At 35.1% G+C, this 20103-nt stretch overlaps 1 non-coding gene and 1 pseudogene across 1 annotated transcript; one reads left to right on the forward strand and one right to left on the reverse strand.

Moving 5' to 3' along the window:
- The window catches only part of LOC133656269 (glutamate receptor ionotropic, NMDA 2C-like), a 181251-nt pseudogene that overhangs the window by 47825 nt on the left and 113323 nt on the right, over positions 1-20103 (forward strand).
- trnar-ccg (transfer RNA arginine (anticodon CCG)) lies at positions 8810-8882 on the reverse strand. Its single transcript has one exon. It is a non-coding gene; the product is annotated as a tRNA-Arg (tRNA).

Raw genomic sequence — 20103 nt, forward strand, 5'->3', positions numbered from 1 at the left:
TCACTAAGATGACGTATCAAAACAACACTAAATTAAAGTGCACTTTTTGTACAGAATGCCACTACAGTAGTTTAAAACAAATAAAGTGCACTTTTGTGCATGATGTCACTAAGATGACGTATCAAAACAACACTAAATTAAAGTGCACTTTTTGTACAGGACACCCTTACAATAGTTTAAAACAAATAAAGTGCACTTTTGTGCATGATGTCACTAAGATGACATATCAAGACAACACTAAATTAAAGTGCACTTTTTGTATAGAACGCCACTAAAAAATAAAGTGCACTTTTGTGGATGATGTCACTAAGAAAACGTATCAAAACAACACTAAATTAAAGTGCACTTTTTGTACAGGACGCCACTACAATAGTTTAAAACAAATAAAGTGCACTTTTGTGCATGATGTCACTAAGATGACGTATCAAAACAACACTAAATTAAAGTGCACTTTTTGTATAGAACTCCACTAACAAATGAAGTGCACTTTTGTGCATGATGTCACTAAGATAACGTATCTAAACAACACTAAATTAAAGTGCACTTTTTGTACAGAACGCCACTAAAATAGTTTAAAACAAATAAAGTGCACTTTTGTGCATGATGTCATTAAGATGACGTGTCAAAACAACACTAAATTAAAGTGCACTTTTTGTACAGAATGCCACTACAATAGTTTAAAACAAATAAAGTGCAATTTTGTGCATGATGTCACTAAGATGACGTATCAAAACAACACTAAATTAAAGTGCACTTTTTGTACAGAACGTGAATAAATTTTTTGTGCACCCCTATTAATTACATTCTAATATTTTCATAGAGTATTAAAAATCTTTCTGGATATATATATATATTTTATTATTAGAGCTCTGCAGACAGGAAACACCCTTTAGTAGGTGTGTGAATCTTTGGAATCCCAACGATTCGATCCGATTCTTATGGTGATGATTCGAATCAGAATCGATTCTCGATTCATACCGATTCTCACAATGTATTATTTGGTATAATATCTATAATGATACTTTTACAAAAAGGGTTTCAGTTTTGAAAAGATCCTTCTGGTTGCATTGAGATGAGCTATAAACTCATTTTTTAAATTATTTTTTATTTAAAAAATTAGTTAATTAATTCAACAAATAATAATAATTCAGAATTTTTGAAACTTATGAATCGATAATTAAATTTTTTTTTTTTTAAACATGTGTCTTTATTATTATTCTTTTATTTTTTTACATTTTGATTTAAAAATAATGATTTATAATCGGGATGAATAAGAATTGCGATTTGGATGTGAATACATTTTTTGTGCACCCCTTTTAATTATATTCTAATATTTTCATAGCTAGACTATTAAAAATCTTTCTAGATTAGATAGATTTTGTAAAAATAAAAAATCGATTAAAACATGTAGTATTATTATTATTGTTATTATTATTTTCTTTATTTTTATTTATTTATTTAAAAATAATGATTTAGAATAGTCATATGTTTTTTATTATTAGAGCTCTCTAGACAGGAAACACCCTTAAGTAGGTGTGTGAATCTTTGGAATCCCAACATTTCGATCCGGTGATGATTCGATTCAGAATCGATTCTCGATTCATACCGATTCTCACAATGTATTATTTGGTATAATATCTATAATGAAACTTTTACAAAAAGGGTTACAGGTTTGAACATATCCTTCTGGTTGCATAAAGAAGTAGGGGTTTGAATCTTTAGGCATATGACAAACCGATTCGGGTTCCTGAGGTAACGATTCGATTCAGAATCGATTCCGGATTCAACACGATTCTTGTTTCAAATTCTTGCAATGTCTTATTTGGTTTATTAATTCTAATGAAACTTTTTCAAAACAGGTCTGGTTGCATTAGTAAAAAAAGTATTATTTTTTATTATTATATTATACATTTGTATTAATTAAAAAAAAAATTTTTTTTTAAATTAATTTTACATTTTTGTTTCAAATTCTTGCAATGCATTATTTGGTTTATTAATTCTAATGGACCTTTTTCCAAAACAGGTCTGGTTGAATGGAGATGGCCTAAAAACGTATTAGTAAAAAAATTATTCTTACAAAAGAATATATATAGATATATATATTTAATTTTTTATTTTTATTTATTGTTATTTATTTGTATTATTATATTATAAATTTTATATTACATTTTTTTAAACATGTTTTATTGTTATTATTCTTTGATTTCTTTACAGTTTGATTTAAAAATAATGATTTAGAAACGGGATGAATAAGAATTGCGATTCGGATGTGAATACATTTTTTGTGCACCCCTATTAATTATATTCAAATATTTAAAAATGTATTTTTATTTAAATAATTAATTAATAAAAAAATAAATAAAAAAACAGTTTAGAATTTTTGAAAATTATGAATCGATAATAAAAAAAAAAAAGATTTAAACATGTTTTATTATTATTATTCTTTATATATACTTTATATTATATTTTTTATTTTTTTTACATTTTGATAATAATAATGATTTAGAAACGGGATGAATAAGAATTGCGATTCGGATGTGAATACATTTTTGTGCACCCCTTTTAATTATATTCAAATATTTAAAAATGTGTTTTTATTTGAAAAATTAATTAATTAATAAATTAAAAAAAAAAACAGTTTAGAATTTTTGAAAATTATGAATCGATAATAAAAAAAAAAGATTTAAACATGTTTTATTATTATTATTCTTTATATATACTTTATATTATATTTTTTATTTTTTTTACATTTTGATAATAATAATGATTTAGAATCGGGATGAATAAGAATTGCGATTTGGATGTGAATACATTTTTTGTGCACCCCTTTTAATTATATTCAAATATTTAAAAATGTATTTTTATTTAAAAAATTAATTAATTAATTTAAAAAAATAAAAAAACAGTTTAGAATTTTTGAAAATTATGAATCGATAATAAAAAAGAAAAAAGATTTAAACATGTTTTATTATTATTATTCTTTATATATACTTTATATTATATTTTTTATTTTTTTTACATTTTGATAATAATAATGATTTAGAATCGGGATGAATAAGAATTGCGATTTGGATGTGAATACATTTTTTGTGCACCCCTTTTAATTATATTCAAATATTTAAAAATGTATTTCTATTTGAAAAATTTATTAATTAATTTAAAAAAATAAAAAAAACAATTTAGAATTTTTGAAAATTATGAATCGATAATAATAAAAAAAAGATTTAAACATGTTTTATTATTATTATTCTTTATATATACTTTATATTATATTTTTTATTTTTTTTACATTTTGATAATAATAATGATTTAGAATCGGGATGAATAAGAATTGCGATTCGGATGTGAATACATTTTTTGTGCACCCCTTTTAATTATATTCAAATATTTAAAAATGTATTTTTATTTAAAAAATTAATTAATTAATTAAAAAAAATTAAAAAAACAGTTTAGAATTTTTGAAAATAATGAATCGATAAAAAAAAATAAAAAAAGATTTAAACATGTTTTATTATTATTAATATTTTATTTTATATTATATTTTTTTATTTTTTTTACATTTTGATAATAATAATGATTTAGAATCGGGATGAATAAGAATTGCGATTCGGATGTGAATACATTTTTTTGTAATCATATTCAAATATTTTCATAGCTAGAGTATTAAAAATCTTTCTATATATATATATATATATATATATATATATATATATATATATATATATATATATATATATATATATATATATATATATATATATATATATATATATATATATATTTATTATTAGAGCTTTTTTTATTATCCAAATAATTTCCACAAATTTAAATGTTGTCCCACTGTACCTAAAAATACAATAAAAACATAAAAATATTCTATGTATGCTAGTATTTAACATAGCTAGCGATTAGCACACCAGTTTCCAGCTAGCGATTAGCACACCAGTTTCCAGCTAGCGATTAGTTGCTAGCTAGCCATTAGCGGCGCCATACTATGTTATTTGAATATATCAGTATTGCACAATGGCAAGGTACCTTTATGACTTGTTGAATTTAAAATAAAATCAAATACAGGATATAAAAGTCGGGGGTCCGCACTCCACCTCTACATTACTTTGGGGGTCCTCGGCCTGGGAAACGTGGAAGACCCCTGACCACTTTGTTTACGTACCCCTGTGGTCCGCTATCAAGATTCATTGATTCTTCGAGGGGAAAGTTGCGCATGTATGATCTGAAAGAATGTCGCCTTGGGTCCTCAGGTGGCCGAGGTGGCGCAGATCCTGGACTTCCTGTCCACCCAGACCGCTCTGCCAATCGTGGGCATCAGCGGCGGCTCGGCGGTGGTCATTCCGTACAAGGTACCAGCTCACAGACCCTTTTTTCCCCCACTCTAAACGTATCGGAGTAGTTCCTGCGTAGATGGTGAAATCCCTAAATTCCTTGCAATAGCTGGTTGATAAATGTTGTTCTTAAACTGTTGAACAATTTCCTCAGGCATTTGTTGACAAAGTGGTGACCCTCGACCCCGTCCTTGTTTGTGAATGACTGAGCATTTTATGGAAGCTGCTTTTATACCCAATCATGGCACCCACCTGTTCCCAATTAGCCCGTTCACCTGTGGGATGTTCCAAATAAGTGTTTGATGAGCATTCTCAGTCTTTTTTGCCACCTGTGCCAGCTTTTTTTGAAACACGCCGCAGGCATCAAATTCCAAACGAGCTAATATTTGCATGAAACATGAAATATCTTGTCTTTGCAGTCTATTCAATTGAATATAAGTTGAAAAGGATTTGCAAGTCATTGTATTCTCTTTTTATTTACCTTTTACACAACGTGACAACTTCACCGCTTTTGGGGTTTTTGTACATTACCAAAGCTCGCAGTTAGCATATGTCACGTACCGAGTTGTAGGACTTTAAAGTGGACAAAAGCGAAAGAGGCTATAAAAACAATTACAGTCTCGTGTTAGCTAGCATGCTAACTTTAAATTGTTTTTATTTTCCATTAAAAAAAAAAAATTGAACAATTTATTTTAAATGCATTGATTGGCAACACTAAATTGTTCCTAAATTCCGCCCAAATGCAGCTGTGATAGGCTCCAGCACCCCCCGCGACCCCAAAAGGGACAAGCGGTAGAAAATGGATGTTGGCCAACAATGTTAGTCAAAGATCCTCTATATGACAGGATCTCTTTGCTGTTTTAAGGACCTGCAGTAAACATGTTAGTCAAAGATCCTCTATATGACAGGATCCTTTTGCTGTTTTTAAAGACCTACAGCAACAATGTTAGTCAAAGATCCTCTATATGACAGGATCCATCTGCTGTTTTAAGGACCTACAGTAAACATGTTAGTCAAAGATCCTCTATATGACAGGATTCTTTTGCTGTTTTTAAAGACCTATACGAACAATGTTAGTCAAAGATCCTCTATAAGACAGGATCTTTTTGCTGTTTTTAAAGACCTACACCAACAATGTTGGTCAAAGATCCTCCAAATGACAGGATCTTTTTGCGGTTTTAAGGCCCTACAGCAAAAATGTTAGTCAAAGATCCTTTAAGTGACAGGATCCATCTGCTGTTTTTAAGGACCTACAGCAAAAATGTTCGTCAAAGATCCTCTATATGACAGGATCTATTTGCTATTTTTAAGGACCTACTGCAAAACTGTTAGTCAAAGATCCTCTATATGACAGGATCCTTTTGTTGTTTTTAAAGACCTATAGAACCAATGTTAGTCAAAGATCCTCTATAAGACAGGATCTTTTTGCTGTTTTAAGGACCTACAGCAACAATGTTGGTCAAATATCCTCTAAATGACATGATCTTTTTGCTGTTTTAAGGACCTACAGTAAAAATGTTAGTCAAAGATCCTCTATATCAGTGGTCCCCAACCTTTTTGTAGCTGGGACCGGTCAACGCTTGAAATTTTTTCCCCCCCCCCATAAAGAAATACAATCATGTGTGCTTACGGACTGTATCCCTGCAGACTGTATTGATATATATTGATATATATTGTGTTTTTTATGTTGATTTAATTGAAAAAACAAAAACAAAAAAAAACTAAAATATATATTTTTTTAATTTCTTGCGCGGCCCGGTATCAATCGGTACCCGGTGGTTGGGGACCACTGCTCTATATGACAGGGTCTCTTTGCTGGTTTAAGGACCTACAGTAACAATGTTAGTCAAAGATCCTCTATATGACAGGATCTCTTTGCTGTTTTTAAAGGCCTATAGCAAAAATGTTAGTCAAAGATCCTCTAAAGCAGTGGTCCCCAACGTTTTTGTAGCTGCGGACCGGTCAACGCTTGAAACATTGGGTGGGGTGGGGGGGGGGGGGGTGTATTTAAAAAAAAAAAAAAAAAAAATTTTTTTTTTTTTTTTTACATAAATAAATACAATCATGTGTGCTTACGGACTGTATCCCTGCAGACTGTATTGATATATATTGATATATAATGTATATATTGTGTTTTTTTATGTTGATTTCATAAAAAAAAAAAAAAATAAAATAAAACAAATATTATTATTATTATTTTTTTTTAAATTTCTTGTGCGGCCTGGTGGTTGGGGACCACTGCTCTAAATGACAGGATCCCTCTGCTGTTTTAAGGCCCTGCAGCAAACATTTTAGTCAAAGATCCTCTATATGACAGGATCCTTTTGCTGTTTTTAAAGACCTACAGCAACAATGTTAGTCAAAGATCCTCTATAAGACAGGATCCCTCTGCTGTTTTAAGGACCTCTAGCAAAAATGTTGGGCAAAGATCCTCTAAATGACATGATCTCTTTGCTGTTTTAAGGAACTACAGTAAAAATGTTAGTCAAAGATCCTCTATATGGCATGATCCCTTTGCTGTTTTTAAGGACCTACAGCAAAAATGTTGGTCAAATATCCTCTAAATGACAGGATCTTTTTGCTGTTTTAAGGACCTACAGTAAAAATGTTAGTCAAAGATCCTCTATATGACAGGATACCTTTGCTGTTTTTAAAGACATACAGCAAAACTGTTAGTCAAAGATCCTCTAAATGACAGGACCCCTTTGCTGTTTTTAAAGACCTACAGCAACAATGTTAGTCAAAGATCCTTTAAATAAGAATGATATATTTGCTGTTTTTAAAGACCTACAGCAACAATGTTAGTCAAAGATCCTCTATATGAAAGGATCCATCTGCTGTTTTAAGGACCTGCAGCAAACATGTTAGTCAAAGATCCTCTACAAGACAGGATCCCTCTGCTGTTTTAAGGACCTGCAGTAAAACTGTTAGTCAAAGATCCTCTATATGACAGGATCCGTTTGCTGTTTTTAAGGCCCTACAGCAACAATGTTAGTCAAAGATCCTCTAAATGAGAGAATCTTTTTGCTGTTTTTAAAGGCCTATAGTAAAAATGTTAGTCAAAGATCCTCTATATGACAGCATCTATCTTATTTTACATGCATTGATTGGCAACACTAAATTGTCCCTAGGAATGTGAGTGTGAATGTTGTCTGTGTTGGCCCTGCGATGAGGTGGCGACTTGTCCAGGGTGTACCCCGCCTTCCGCCCCAATGCAGCTGAGATAGGCTCCAGCACCACCCGCCACACCCGAAAAGGACAAGCGGTAAAAAATGGATGGATGTGTAAAAAAAAAAAAGCTACCCACGGACAAACTCATTAGCATTAAAGCTGCAGGCGCACTTTGGGGCGTATTGATGTACCGGGCAGTACACGCTAACATGCTAACATGCTAACACGCTAACACGCTAACACGCTCACATTGTGGGACCTTGTCATTAAAACAAAGACTAACATGGGACCTTTAAAGCGATTAAACCCGTCTCCTCGCATGCTAACATGCTAACATGCTAACACGCTCACATTGTGGGACCTTGTCATGAAAACAAAGACTAACACGGGACCTTTAAAGCGATTAAACCCGTCTCCTCGCATGCTAACATGCTAACATGCTAACACGCTCACATTGTGGGACCTTGTCATGAAAACAAAGACTAACACGGGACCTTTAAAGCGATTAAACCCGTCTCCTCGCATGCTAACATGCTAACATGCTAACACGCTCACATTGTGGGACCTTGTCATGAAAACAAAGACTAACACGGGACCTTTAAAGCGATTAAACCCGTCTCCTCGCATGCTAACATGCTAACATGCTAACACGCTCACATTGTGGGACCTTGTCATGAAAACAAAGACTAACACGGGACCTTTAAAGCGATTAAACCCGTCTCCTCGCATGCTAACATGCTAACATGCTAACATGCTAACATGCTAACACGCTAACACGCTCACATTGTGGGACCTTGTCATGAAAACAAAGACTAACACGCGACCTTTAAAGCGATTAAACCCGTCTCCTCGCATGCTAACGTGTTTGACGGCGTATCATCAGCAGCCTTTGACCTCATTCAGCGCCTCTAATCTCTGGGTGCTTGAAACAGGAAGTGCTGGCGGGGGGGGGGGGGACGATGAGAAGAGCCGCCGTCAATCATCCGACGGACCACAGGAAGCGTCGCCTTTTATTTTGGCGGGGGGGTTGCGAAAGTCTTTGGTCTCCGTCTCCTCGCGCTCTCTCCCCGCCTTGCTTTAATTGTGCTGCCGCCATCATCAACACCCGCTATTTTTAGCCTCTCACACGCTAACCGACACCCTCGCCTCGCCTCGCCTCGCACGCGCAAAACACGGCCGACCACGCGGTTTGTCGTCAGCCAGTCAAGGGACTTGCAGCATCTTTAGCTCCGCCCCTTCAGACGGGAGTTCAACTCGCACATTTATCCCAGCGCGATGACCCCCTGGCTCCATAAAGCAGACCCAGGTGGGACTCGAACCCACGATCTCCAGCTCCGGAGGCTGATGCCTTGTCCGCTAGGCCACTGGGCCTGCAGGTGCACTCCAGCTGAGGCCCAAATTGAGGGTTTTACTTTCAATTTCACTTTCACTTTGGCCGGATTTGCACAGCAGGTCAGTGCTAGTCCAGGAAATTGGTTTGGGGAACATTTTTAGAAGGTCACCATTAGTTGTGGTTTTGTTCAATACACTCTGACCTCAATGTGAAACCTGTAGTCAAAGATCCTCTATATGAGATGATCCCTTTGCTGTTTTTAATCGCCTACAGCAAAAAGATCCTCTATATGACAGGATCCTTTTGCTGTTTTTAAAAGACCTACAGCAACAATGTTAGTCAAAGATCCTCTAAATGACAGGATCTTTTTGCTGTTTTTAAAGGCCTATAACAAAAATGTTAGTCAAAGATCCTCTATATGACAGGATATATTTGCTGTTTTTAAGGACCTACAGCAAAAATGTTAGTCAAAGATCCTCTATTTGACATGATCCATCTGCTGTTGTTTAGGACCTACAGCAAAAATGATAGTCAAAGATCCTCTAAATGACAGGATCCCTCTGCTGTTTTAAGGTCCTACAGCAAAAATGTTAGTCAAAGATCCTCTATATGACAGGATCCTTTTGCTGTTTTTAAAGACCTACAGCAACAATTTTGGTCAAAAATCCTCTAAATGACATGATCTTTTTGCTGTTTTTAAAGGCCTATAGCAAAAATGTTAGTCAAAGATCCTCTATATGACATGCTCCTTTTGCTGTTTTTAAAGGCATACAGCAAAAGTGTTAGTCAAAGATCCTCTATATGACAGGATATATTTGCTGTTTTTATGGACCTACAGCAAAAATGTTAGTCAAAGATCCTCTATATGACAGGATATATTTGCTGTTTTTAAGGACCTACAACAAAAATGTTAGTCAAAGATCCTCTATATGAAAAACGATCTACTTGCTGTTTTTAAGGACCTACAGCAAAAATGTTAGTCAAAGATCCTCTATATGACAGGATATATTTGCTGTTTTTAAGGACCTACAGCAAAAATGTTAGCCAAAGATCCTCTATATGAAAACGATCTACTTGCTGTTTTTAAGGACCTACAGCAAAAGTGTTAGTCAAAGATCCTCTATATGACAGGATATATTTGCTGTTTTTAAGGACCTACAGCAAAAATGTTAGCCAAAGATCCTCTATATGAAAACGATCTACTTGCTGTTTTTAAGGACCTACAGCAAAAGTGTTAGTCAAAGATCCTCTATATGAAAAACAATCTACTTGCTGTTTTTAAGGACCTACAGCAACAATGTTAGTCAAAGATCCTCTATATGACAGCATATATTTGCTGTTTTTATGGACCTACAGCAAAAATGTTAGTCAAAGATCCTCTATATGACAGGATATATTTGCTGTTTTTAAGGACCTACAGCAAAAATGTTAGCCAAAGATCCTCTATATGAAAACGATCTACTTGCTGTTTTTAAGGACCTACAGCAAAAATGTTAGTCAAAGATCCTCTATATGACAGGATATATTTGCTGTTTTTAAGGACCTACAACAAAAATGTTAGTCAAAGATCCTCTATATGAAAACGATCTACTTGCTGTTTTTAAGGACCTACAGCAAAAATGTTAGCCAAAGATCCTCTATATGAAAACGATCTACTTGCTGTTTTTAAGGACCTACAGCAAAAGTGTTAGTCAAAGATCCTCTATATGAAAAACAATCTACTTGCTGTTTTTAAGGACCTACAGCAACAATGTTAGTCAAAGATCCTCTATATGACAGCATATATTTGCTGTTTTTATGGACCTACAGCAAAAATGTTAGTCAAAGATCCTCTATATGACAGGATATATTTGCTGTTTTTAAGGACCTACAGCAAAAATGTTAGCCAAAGATCCTCTATATGAAAACGATCTACTTGCTGTTTTTAAGGACCTACAGCAAACATGTTAGTCAAAGATCCTCTATATGAAAACGATCTACTTGCTGTTTTTAAGGACCTACAGCAAAAATGTTAGTCAAAGATCCTCTATGTGACAGGATATATTTGCTGTTTTCATGGACCCCAGCAAAAATGTTAGTCAAAGATCCTCTATATGACAGGATATATTTGCTGTTTTTAAGGACCTACAGCAAAAATGTTAGCCAAAGATCCTCTATATGAAAACAATCTACTTGCTGTTTTTAAGGACCTACAGCAAAAATGTTAGTCAAAGATCCTCTATATGAAAACGATCTACTTGCTGTTTTTAAGGACCTCTGCTGTTGTTTAGGACCTACAGCAAAAATGATAGTCAAAGATCCTCTAAATGACAGGATCCCTCTGCTGTTTTAAGTCCCTACAGCAAAAATGTTAGTCAAAGATCCTCTATATGACAGGATCCTTTTGCTGTTTTTAAAGACCTACAGCAACAATGTTAGTCAAAGATCCTCTATATGACAGGATATATTTGCTGTTTTTAAGGACCTACAGCAAAAATGTTAGTCAAATATCCTCTATATGAAAACGATCTACTTGCTGTTTTTAAGGACCTCTGCTGTTGTTTAGGACCTACAGAAAAAATGATAGTCAAAGATCCTCTAAATGACAGGATCCCTCTGCTGTTGTAAGGACCCACAGAAACAATGTTAGTCAAAGATCCTCTAAGTGACAGGATCGTTTTGCTGTTTTTAAGGACCTACAGCAAAAATGTTAGTCAAAGATCCTCTATTTGACATGATCCATCTGCTGTTGTTTAGGACCTACAGCAAAAATGATAGTCAAAGATCCTCTAAATGACAGGATCCCTCTGCTGTTTTAAGGTCCTACAGCAAAAATGTTAGTCAAATATCCTCTATATGACAGGATCCTTTTGCTGTTTTTAAGGACCTACAGCAACAATGTTAGTCAAAGATCCTCTAAATGACAGGATCTTTTTGCTGTTTTTAAAGGCCTATAGCAAAAATGTTAGTCAAAGATCCTCTATATGACAGGATATATTTGCTGTTTTTAAGGACCTACAGCAAAAATGTTAGTCAAATTTCCTCTATTTGACATGATCCATCTGCTGTTGTTTAGGACCTACAGCAAAAATGATAGTCAAAGATCCTCTAAATGACAGGATCCCCCTGCTGTTTTAAGGTCCTATAGCAAAAATGTTAGTCAAAGATCCTCTATATGACAGGATCCTTTTGCTGTTTTTAAAGACCTACAGCAACAATTTTAGTCAAAAATCCTCTAAATGACAGGATCTTTTTGCTGTTTTTAAAGGCCTACAGCAAAAATGTTAGCCAAAGATCCTCTATATGAAAACGATCTACTTGCTGTTTTTAAGGACCTACAGCAAAAATGTTAGTCAAAGATCCTCTATATGACAGGATATATTTGCTGTTTTTATGGACCTACAGCAAAAGTGTTAGTCAAAGATCCTCTATATGACAGGATATATTTGCTGTTCCTAAGGACCTACAGCAAATATGTTAGTCAAAGATCCTCTATATGAAAACAATCTATTTTCTGTTTTTAAGGAGCTAAAGTAAAATGTTACTCGAAGATCCTCTATTTGACATGATCCCCTTCATCCGGCTTGTAAGCTGCCAGTGGACAATATATCCGAACTGTGCATCTTAGCCTGAGTTGGTGTTTTTTACTCCACATCGTTGTTATCGTCAACTCATATTCCCTTTCATTATTTTACAAATCAATACAAATGAACGGACCTCAGAAAAAGGAGCAGAGTGAGAGACAAACTAGTCTCTGCACTTCCAATCCTTCCCTCCAGTTAGCACACCTTCCTCCTTAGACGTCTAACTTGTGTGTTGCATTCAATTACGAGTCCTCAGCAGGACCCATCAGGACCTTTAATTACACCCTCCAGGAGGCCTTAAACTCCCGACTCCAACTTTTCCTGCGGTTTTTTTTTGCACTCAAATGCAACACTTTTTACACTGCAGACAAAAGTGCGCTCAAAGATGGACTTTTGTGAGGCGCTCCCTAATGGATGTCACACATCCTGCCGCGTGGAGGCCTTTGTCCCCGGCAGTCGAGCAGGTGGGTCGGGCGAGGACGACGACGCGCTCGTGAAAAAAGCGCTCAATGGCGGTTGATTATCAATACTGGCGGCGACGCGAACGGAGCGGCTGCCGCACCCCCGCCACCCGGGGCGCCTATTTATAGTTGGCGTCCCTCGGCGGGGAACAACAAAGACGGAAAGGGGAGGAAGACAAAAGATGGGAGGGAGGGGAGGAAGTCTTTTGACACGTGTGTGAAGGAGCGAGCAGGAAATGAGTAGTGTGTGTGTGTGTGTGTGTGTGTGTGTGTGTGTGTGTGTGTGTGTGTGTGTGTGTGTGTGTGTGTGTGTGTGTGTGTGTGTGTGTGTGTGTGTGTGTGTGTGTGTGTGTGTGTGTGTGGTGCATTCAGGTGCATCATTGTCCAAACATGCATCGGCCACAATATAAGGCACATCTAATATCAGGTTTTTTTTTCAATTTAATTAATTATTTTTGTATTTTTTTAAAAAATTTTTATTAATTAATTTTTTTTTTTTTTTAATGCCACGTTGGGGCCAAATATTAGAAATGCAGCAGTTTTTTTGTCAACACAAAAATCGACTTCACTTTAAACAAGTTGATCATTACGCAATGCAGGCTGCTGAAAATGATGGAAAGCGCCACTCTACATAGCAACTGACCCTACGGTCAAAGTTGGAATTGCCACGCAACACAATTGAAGATATTCAACACTCTACTGCCATCTGGTGGCTAAAGTGGATTGTGCCCCCCCCCCTCACCCCCTGAATTTGTCATGTTTCATGTGTCAGGTAAACCGTAACAAATGGGGTCATACAGTATAATTCCCCTATAACAAGAGTTGTAGTGTAAGTCATGATTAAATCGAGAATAAACATGTTTTATTTTTATGTATGTAAAGAACCTTAATGGATGTTTAGGAACAAAAACAACAGTTTTTTTTAACGATTTAAAGCAGCCAGGACAAGATCGGGTGTCCTGGCTGGTCCGTTTGGGATGTTGGCCGTCTTTCACTGGGTCTAGACTTTCCTTTTTTTAGCCTTTAGTTATTTATTCCGTTTTTTTTATTTTTATTTGGGACAGTTTGACCTCCTTTCAGCGTTTGTCCTTCACTTCTGGCTCTCTCTCGGCCTTCCTGATCCAGAAACCAGAAGCAGGCCAACCGAGAAGCCCCGCAGTATTCCCTGCTGGAAACTCAGCGTTCTTTTCCCCGGGAATTGGAAGTTCTTTTAAAATGGCCAAACCGCTGAGGAACACATCGACCCCCATAACTTCATGTTGTCCCAGAATCTTTGGCAAAAGTCAAAGATCCTCTATAAGATGAGAGTGCACGGCTATTTTTAAAAATTGTACTGCACAAACAAGAGTCAAAGATCCCCCATAAGACAGGAGCGCTCTGCTGTTTTTAAGACTCTCCGGGAAAAAAATCCTAGTCAAAGATCCTCTCTGTCAGACAAGAGAGCTTTTAGGCTCGACCGCACAAACACGAGTCAAAGATTCTCTATAAGATGAGAGTACACGGCTATTTTTTTAATTGTACTGCACAAACGAGAGTCAAAGATCCCCCATAAGACAGGAGCGCTCTGCTGTTTTTAAGACGCTCCAAAAAAAAAATCCTAGTCAAAGATCCTCTCTGTAAAACAAGAGAGCTTTGCTATATTTAAGGACCGACTGCACAAACACGAGTCAAAGATCCTCCCTTGGATAGGCGTGCTATTTTTAAAAATCTCCTGGAAAAATTCTCGTCAAAGAGCCTCTCTGTAAGATTCTGGAGCTCTGCTATTTTTCAGGATCTACTGTACAAACAAGAGTCAAAGATCCCCCATAAGACAGGAGTGCTCTGCTGTTTTTAAGACTCGCCTAAAAAAAATCCTAGCCAAAGATCCCCTCTCTAAGACAAGAGAGCTTTGCTATATTTAAGGATCGACTTCAAAAACACGAGTCAAAGATCCTCTATAAGATGAGAGTACACGGCTATTTTTAAAAATTGTACTGCACAAACAAGAGTCAAAGATCCCCCATAAGACAGGAGTGCTCTGCTGTTTTTAAGACTCTCCGGAAAAAAAAAATCCTAGTCAAAGATCCTCTCTGTAAGACAAGATGGATTTGCTATTTTTAAGGATCGAATGCACAAACACGAGTCAAAGATCCTCTATAAGATGAGAGTCCACGGCTATTTTTAAAATTGTACTGCACAAACAAGAGTCAAAGATCTTCCATAAGACAGGAGCGCTCTGCTGTTTTTAAGACGCTCCTACAAAAATTCTAGTCGAAGATCCTCTCTGTAAGACAAGAGAGCTTTGCTATTTTTAAGGATCGACTGCACAAACACGAGCCAAAGATCCTCTATAAGATGAGAGTGCATGGCTATTTCAGGAATTGTGTGCTCCCTTTCAACAATTATACAAAAAAATTCCCGGATTTCCTAGAATCCCCAGTTTTAAGGGACATTTTGAATGGATAATTTGAAAAATTACCCATTTTTCAAACGTCCGCAATCCCCACATTTTTCAAACGATTCCAACCTTTACACATTCAATTTCATTTTCCATGTTCAACAAATTTCCAGGAATTCCTGGAAATTCCTGGAAATTGAAAGTGACTCCTTTCACATTTTTCAACCCATTTCAACCTTCCACTGTCAAAACATTCCTCTTAACCAGGACAAAAAACTAAGTTTTTTAACTGGAAATTTTCCCGGTTTTCCAGGAATTCCTTAAAATCATTTCTCAATGAAAAGTGTTGCTACTTCAACATTTCTCTACCAATTTGAACAATTCCAACACCAACCACTAACACATCCTGAACATTCAAATGTATTTTTTTTTTCACCATTTTTAAAAAAAATTCCCGCTTTTCCCGAAATTCCCGAAACATTTTTCAAAGTTCCACAACTCCCACATTTTTCATCCAATTCAAACCGTTCCAACTTCAAAATATTCAGCCTGCTCAGGAATTGTGTGCTCCCTATCAACAATTATACAAAAAATTTCCCGGATTTCCTAGAATCCCCAGTTTTTAGGGACATTTTCCCCATTCAAAATGAATTATCCATTTTTCAAACTTCCGCAATTCCTAAATTTTTCAACCGATTCAAACCGTTACACCTTCAACACTTTCAATTTCATTTTCCATGTTCAACAAATTTCCAGGAATTCATGTTTTTTTCTGACCTTACTTCCAACCTTTTTTAGTGCAATGACTCCTTTCATATTTTTCAACCCATTTCAACCTTCCACTGTCAAAACATTCCTCTTATTCAGAACAAAAAACTAAGTTTTTTAACTGTAAAATTTCCCGGTTTTCCAGGAATTCCTTAAAATCATTTCTCAATGAAAAGTGTTACTACTTCAACATTTCCCGACCAATTTGAACAATTCCAACACCAACCACTAACACATCCTGAACATTCAAATGTATTTTTTTTAACCATTTTCTAAAAAAATTCCTGCTTTTCCCGAAATTCCCGAAACATTTTTCAAAGTTCCACAACCCCCACATTTTTTATCCAATTCAAATCGTTCCAACTTCAAAATATTCAGCCTGCTCAGGAATTGTGTGCTCCCTTTCAACAATTATACCAAAAAATTCCCGGATTTCCTAAAATCCCCAGTTTTTAGGGACATTTTCCCCATTCAAAATGAATGATCCATTTTTCAAACTTCCGCAATTCCTAAATTTTTCAACCGATTCAAACCGTTACACCTTCAACACTTTTAATTTCATTTTCCATGTTCAACAAATTTCCAGGAATTCCTGTTTTTTTTTCTGACCTTACTTCCAACCTTTTTTAGTGCGATGACTCCTTTCATATTTTTCAACCCATTTCAACCTTCCACTGTCAAAACATTCCTCTTAATCAGGACAAAAAACAACGTTTTTTAACTGGAAATTTTCCCGGTTTTCCAGGAATTCCTTAATATAATTTCTCAATTAAAAGTGTTACTACTTCAACATTTCTCGAACAATTCGAACAATTCCAACACCAACCACTAACACATCCTGAACATTCAAATGTATTTTTTTTAACCATTTTCTAAAAAAATTCCCGCTTTTCCCGAAATTCCCGAAACATTTTTCAAAGTTCCACAACTCCCACATTTTTCATCCAATTCAAACCGTTCCAACTTCAAAATATTCAGCCTGCTCAGGAATTGTGTGCTCCCTTTCAACAATTATACAAAAAATTTCCCGGATTTCCTAGAATCCCCAGTTTTTAGGGACATTTTCCCCATTCAAAATGAACTATCCATTTTTCAAACTTCCGCAATCCCCACATTTTTCAACCGATTCAAACCTTTACACCTTCAACACTTTCAATTTTATTTTCCATGTTCAACAAATTTCCAGGAATTCCTGTTTTTTTTCTGACCTTACTTCCAATGTTTTTTAGTGCGATGACCCATTTCAACCTTCCACTGTCAAAACATTCCTCTTAATCAGGACAAAAAACTAAGTTTTTTAACTGTAAATTTTCCCGGTTTTCCAGGAATTCCTTAAAATCATTTCTCAATGAAAAGTGTTACTACTTCAACATTTCTCGACCAATTTGAACAATTCCAACACCAACCACTAACACATCCTGAACATTCAAATGTATTTTTTTTTAACCATTTTCTAAAAAAATTCCCGCTTTTCCCGAAATTCCCGAAACATTTTTCAAAGTTCCACAACTCCCACATTTTTCATCCAATTCAAACCGTTCCAACTTCAAAATTTTCAGCCTGCTCAGGAATTGTGTGCTCCCTTTCAACAATTATACAAAAAATTTCCCGGATTTCCTAGAATCCCCAGTTTTTAGGGACATTTTCCCCATTCAAAATGAACTATCCATTTTTCAAACTTCCGCAATTCCTAAATTTTTCAACCGATTCAAACCGTTACACTTTCAACACTTTTAATTTCATTTTCCATGTTCAACAAATTTCCAGGAATTCCTGTTTTTTTTCTGACCTTACTTCCAACCTTTTTTAGTGCGATGACTCCTTTCATATTTTTCAACCCATTTCAACCTTCCACTGTCAAAAAATTCCTCTTAATCAGGACAAAAAACTAAGTTTTTAACTGGAAATTTTCCCGTTTTTCCTGGAATTCCTTAAAATCATTTCTCAATGAAAAGTGTTGCTACTTCAACATTTCTCGACCAATTTGAACAATTCCAACACCAACCACTAACACATCCTGAACATTCAAATGTATTTTTTTAAACCATTTTTTAAAAAAATTCCCGCTTTTCCCGAAATTCCCGAAACATTTTTCAAAGTTCCACAACTCCCACATTTTTCATCCAATTCAAACCGTTCAAACTTGAAAATATTCAGCCTGCTCAGGAATTGTGTGCTCCCTTGCAACAATTATATTTCAAAAAAATTCCCGGATTTCCTAGAATCCCCAGTTTTTCGGGACATTTTCCCCATTCAAAATAAATGATCAATTTTTCAAATTTCCGCAATTCCCACATTTTTCAACCGATTCAAACCGTTACACCTTCAACACTTTCAATTTCATTTTCCATGTTCAACAAATTTCCAGGAATTCCTGTTTTTTTTTCTGACCTTACTTCCAAACTTTTTTAGTGCGATGACTCCTTTCACATTTTTTCAACCCATTTCAACCTTCCACTGTCAAAACATTCCTCTTATTCAGGACAAAAAACTAAGTTTTTTAACTGTAAATTTTCCCGGTTTTCCAGGAATTCCTTAAAATCATTTCTCAATGAAAAGTGTTACTACTTCAACATTTCTCGACCAATTTGAACAATTCCAACACCAACCACTAACACATCCTGAACATTCAAATGTGTATTTTTTTAACCATTTTCTAAAAAAATTCCCGCTTTTCCCGAAATTCCCGAAACATTTTTCAAAGTTCCACAACTCCCACATTTTTCATCCAATTCAAACAGTTCCCACTTCAAAATTTTCAGCCTGCTCAGGAATTGTGTGCTCCCTTTCAACAATTATACAAAAAATTTCCCGGATTTCCTAGAATTCCCAGTTTTTAGGGACATTTTCCCCATTCAAAATGAATTATCCATTTTTCAAACTTCCGCAATTCCTAAATTTTTCAACTGATTCAAACAGTTACACCTTCAACACTTTTAATTTCATTTTCCATGTTCAACAAATTTCCAGGAATTCCTGTTTTTTTTTCTGACCTTACTTCCAACCTTTTTTTAGTGCGATGACCCATTTCAACCTTCCACTGTCAAAACATTCCTCTTAATCAGGACAAAAAACTATGTTTTTTAACTGGAAATATTCCCGGTTTTCCAGGAATTCCTTAATATCATTTCTCAATTAAAAGTGTTACTACTTCAACATTTCTCGACCGATTTGAAAAATTCCAACACCAACCACCAACACATTCCAAACATTCAAATGTATTTTTTTTTTTTACCATTTTCAAAAAAAAATTCCCGCTTTTCCCGAAATTCCCGAAACATTTTTTAAAGTTCCACAACTCCCACTTTTTTTATCCAATTCAAACCGTTCCAACTTCAAAATATTCAGCCTGCTCAGGAATTGTGTGCTCCCTTTCATCAATTATACAAAAAATTTCCCGGATTTCCTAGAATCCCCAGTTTTTAGGGACATTTTCCCAATTCAAAATGAATTATCCATTTTTCAAACTTCTGCAATTCCTAAATTTTTCAACCGATTCAAACTGTTACACCTTCAACACTTTAAATTTTATTTTCCATGTTCAACAAATTTCCAGGAATTCCTGTTTTTTTTCTGACCTTACTTCTAACCTTTTTTAGTGCGATGACTCCTTTCACATTTTTTCAACCCATTTCAACCGTTCCACTGTCAAAACATTTCTCTTAATCAGGACAAAAGAGCAAAAGTTTTTTAACTGGAAATTTTCCCGGTTTTCCAGGAATTCCTTAAAATCATTTCTCAATGAAAAGTGTTACTACTTCAACATTTCTCGACCAATTTGAACAATTCCAACACCAACCACTAACACATCCTGAACATTCAAATGTATTTTTTTAACCATTTTCTAAAAAAATTCCCGCTTTTCCCGAAATTCCCGAAATTTTTTTCAAAGTTCCACAACTCCCACATTATTCAACCAATTCAAATCGTTCCAACTTCAAAATATTCAGCCTGCTCAGGAATTGTGTGCTCCCTTTCAACAATTATATTTTAAAAAATTCCCGTATTTCCTAGAATCCCCAGTTTTTAGGGACATTTTCCCCATTCAAAATGAATTATCCATTTTTCAAACTTCCGCAATCCCCACATT

This window comes from Entelurus aequoreus, linkage group LG08, assembly GCF_033978785.1.
Source record: "Entelurus aequoreus isolate RoL-2023_Sb linkage group LG08, RoL_Eaeq_v1.1, whole genome shotgun sequence".
NCBI classification, from domain to species: domain Eukaryota; kingdom Metazoa; phylum Chordata; class Actinopteri; order Syngnathiformes; family Syngnathidae; genus Entelurus; species Entelurus aequoreus.